This window comes from Rattus rattus, chromosome 17 (genome assembly GCF_011064425.1).
Source record: "Rattus rattus isolate New Zealand chromosome 17, Rrattus_CSIRO_v1, whole genome shotgun sequence".
In the NCBI taxonomy this organism is placed as follows: Eukaryota; Metazoa; Chordata; class Mammalia; order Rodentia; family Muridae; genus Rattus; species Rattus rattus.
The window spans coordinates 37,922,900-37,926,918 of record NC_046170.1 but is presented as its reverse complement, the minus strand read 5'-3'; positions in this window follow the sequence as shown (position 1 = coordinate 37,926,918).

Below are 4,019 nucleotides of genomic sequence, written 5' to 3'. Positions count from 1 at the left end.
ATACCAGGTCCTGGAAGACCCTGCTGAGAGCAGGGTCTAATGGAGTGTGGGACAGGCTCTGGATAAACTGAGGGTATCCTTTCCCAAGGTGAGTGGAGAGGATGGGGCAAGCAGGGCAAGGCTGAGCAAGGCAGACTGGAGTGTTTTCACCGTGACTTTCCCTCGCCTGACAGGTCAGGAATTCATCTCAAACCTCCTCAAAGTGCCAGGTTCTCATACATGTAATGAATCTATTGATCTTCTGTTTGTCCCCAAGGGACTCTGGAGACCACAGTGTCAGGACTGAAGACAAAGAATTCTCAGAGCTTGTCATAGAGCCCAGCAGGTGACAGGCAAGCCTAAGCATATTCCCAGAAGACATTATCTGGGAGTTTAAATGGTTACTTTTCCTGGGACTTCCCTAACTCTCTTATTCTGAATAAATAGCTTGCAGGCCCCTAAGTCTTCCTCTCCTAACAAAGAAAGTTGTTTTGACAACAGGAATCAGGTTATAATCCAAAGCAGCGATTTTCTGGAATCAACATAATTGACTTACAGTATGCCAACATCCAGCTCCCTAGTCTGACTTCTATATTACCACCGGGGTAATTTTTAATTCAACCAGTAAGTTCTTCGTGTCTGTCTTGACTCAGCCATTGCCTCTTTCAGAAGTGAATCAGAGGAAACTCATTCCAGAATTCTCAAGTATCTTCCCATGGCAGAGGGGAAGAAGGCAACAGGGAGGAGAGTACTCATTCACTAAGTTTAAACACAAGGACCTGAGTTCAAGTCCCCAGGAGCCACATAAAAGCTGAGCATTGCGGTGTGTGAGGGTAGCATATCACTGGTATTGTGGAGAGACAGGTCGGTCTCTGGAGTTCACTGGTCAATCAGAACAGCCAAATCAGTGACCTTTGACCTCTGGTTGAGAACAATCGAGTGAAACACCCAATGGCAACCTCTGGCCTCCATGTGCACACACTCATGCTCACACGCACACACACACGCATACACACACATATGCATACACTCATGCACACATACACACATATGCACACACTCATGTACACACACAGGCATTGCACACATACATGCATATTCAAGCACACATGCACACACACACACTCATGCGCACACACATGCATGCACACACACATATTCACACACTCATGCACACATGCATGTACACATACACAGGCATGCACTCCTGCACACATGCACACATATACACACGCATTTGCACACACCTTTCAATGACAGCTCAAGGCCCTAATATTACAATCCAAATCCCTGTCTTGGCAGGAAACACTAAGCAGGGAGTTCAACCTGTTTCCCTTTCCCCAGTGAAGGCTCAAACTCCAACCACACAGAGCCCTCTGCAGTCTCTCCACCTCCTGGGAAACTGTAACATCTTCAGAACCCTTCACCTCCTGCTTCCTTCCAGGTCTCCCCGTCCCCTCTCTCACGGGTAAGCCCACTTGGTGACCACAGATCACCATTTAGAACCTCACCTCTCACCCTCTCCAGATCCTCTCAAGCCCTAAGAAATACACCGAGCACAAGTGAGTCTTGTACAGGAGTCCCTCTGGAGCCTTCTGAATTAACCAGTTCCAGTTTTCTCCCACCACCTTAGCTCTGAGCTCACACAGGACTCCCGTGTAGTGTCTGAGCACTAGTAAATAAATTCACACATCAGAAACAGTTATGAAAGCTGGGACAGTCCTTAAGCAGAAGGCACTTACCCGGACCCCTCATACTCAGGCTTTCTTCCTTGGATCCTTGCCAGCTCTGTACAGAAACACACTGACTTCCCTCCACTGATGACTGTGACCGGCCATCCTTCCTCAGTGAAGGAACCCACGGTCCTAGCTTACAGGTCTGAGCCCCTGGATGCTGGGCTGCCTCCCCAGCCTCTCTGTGCAGCTGTGAAGACCACACCTCCCCTGGAAGCCCTGGTTTCCCTTTCTCTGACTCCCTTTGGAGTTAGATTCCATTCCAACGCTCACTAGAGCTTGGCCAGGCAGCGACTTAGCTCATCACTGTTGAGCGCTGGCCACCTGCCAAGAACTGTACCGCATGTGGGAATAACTGGAGAAATAATAAGGACTGTTGCCCAAGAACTAATCAAGAGCCTAATTGTTTTGTCTTTAAATTTACTGGTTTATTGTTTTTATTTAAAATATTGTCATATTTGATTTTATTATTATTATTTAATTATTTCAACCGGGCCTGATAGTGCAAGCCTGTAGCCATGGAGATTACAGCAGGGGAATCTTAAACTCAAAGCCACTTAGTAACACGCTCTCTCAAAATTTAAAAAAAAAAATGACTCCAGCCAGGGAGGCAAGGAGGCTAACTGCAGATCTTGACTTCTCCCTCAGCTCCTCCAAAACCAAGCCCCAGTCCCACACCCAGCTCTATAACAGACTACCTGTTGTGACCTCCCCTTCCTCTCTATCCCCATCACCAGTGGATCAGACAGATCAAACTTCCTTTCCCACACTCATTGCTTTATCCCAGGTCCTAATTCCAGCAGCCATTGCCTAAGAACCCACAGGGCACTTTGGCTAGTGAAACAGCTAGGCTAACTGCAGTTCTTCACCTCTCCCTCCATTTCTCCAAGTCCAATCCCCCAGTCTCATTCTCCGCTCTGTGGCAGACAGCCTTCTGCAGCTGTCCTCACTTTCTGCCCCCCATTTCCAGGGAGCTAAGCAGATCCTGGTGGAACATTCAACTTTCCTCCCTCCTATGGATGCCCTCAGCACCACTCAGCCAACCCTCATTCCTAAGTATCAGTTCCTAGTACCTAAGAACACATTTTACCCAGAATGCTGAGTAGGCACACCTATCAGAATCCCAGAAGAATTCCTCACTAGGCAGCATACAGACAGTACACTCATATAGAACCAGAGATGGCAAGAGAAACCAAGGGACAGAAAAGACAAGATATCAGCACCTAGAACTCTAATATGTCCAAACTCAGATGTATAGATTCCCAACATAAAAACACAATAACAGCCAGGACAATATGTCTCCACTAGAGTCCACCAACCCTACCATAGCAAGCCCATCTTTTTGCTTCATCCAAGAAACACACCTTAACATCAAGGATAAACATCACCTCAAGGTAAAAGGATAGAAACAGATACTCCAAGCAAATGGACCTAAGATGCAAGCTGGTGTAGCCATTTAAATATCTGACAAACTAGACTTAAAACCAAAACTAAGCAGAAGAGATGGAGAAAACCATTACATACTCATCAAAGGAAAGGTCCACCAAGATGTCATCGCGATTCTGAATGCACCAAACACAAGGGTGACCAAGTCTGTAAAAGAGACACTACTATATCTTAAATCATATATTGACCCTCACTCATCTATAGTGGGAGACTTCAGTACCTCACTCTTGGCAGTAGACAGATCATCTGGACAAAAACTAAACAGAGAAATGCTGCAGCCAACCAATGTTATAAATCAAACGGACCTAACACATATTTACAGAACATTTCACCCAAACACAAAAGAATATTCCTTATGGACTGACCACATATTTGGACATAAAATAAGTCTCAAAGGGCACAAGAAAATTGAAATAATACCCTGCATCCCATCTGCCCGCCATGGATTAAAACTGGATACCAACAAGACAAATAACAGAAAGCTTACAAAGTCATGGAGACGGAGCAGCTCTCTACTGAATGAAAAATGGGTCAAGGCAGAAATTAAAGACTTTCTAGAAATGAATTGTGGAGTCAAATTGAAGACCCAGGCAAAAATCCACACAGCTATAGACATCTGGCTTTTGATAAAGAAGTCAGACATAGACACTGTAGCGGGGGGCTGGGGGTGGGGGAGAGACAGCATCCACAAGTAGTGCTGGTCAAACTGAACAGCTGCTCGTAGATGAATCCAGATAGATTCCTATTTATAACCCTGAACTCCAACTGTTTCAAAGACCTCAACATGAAAACGGATACACTGTTGATAGAAGTGAAAATGAGGAATACTTTTGAGCTCATTGATAGAGCAGAAGATATTCT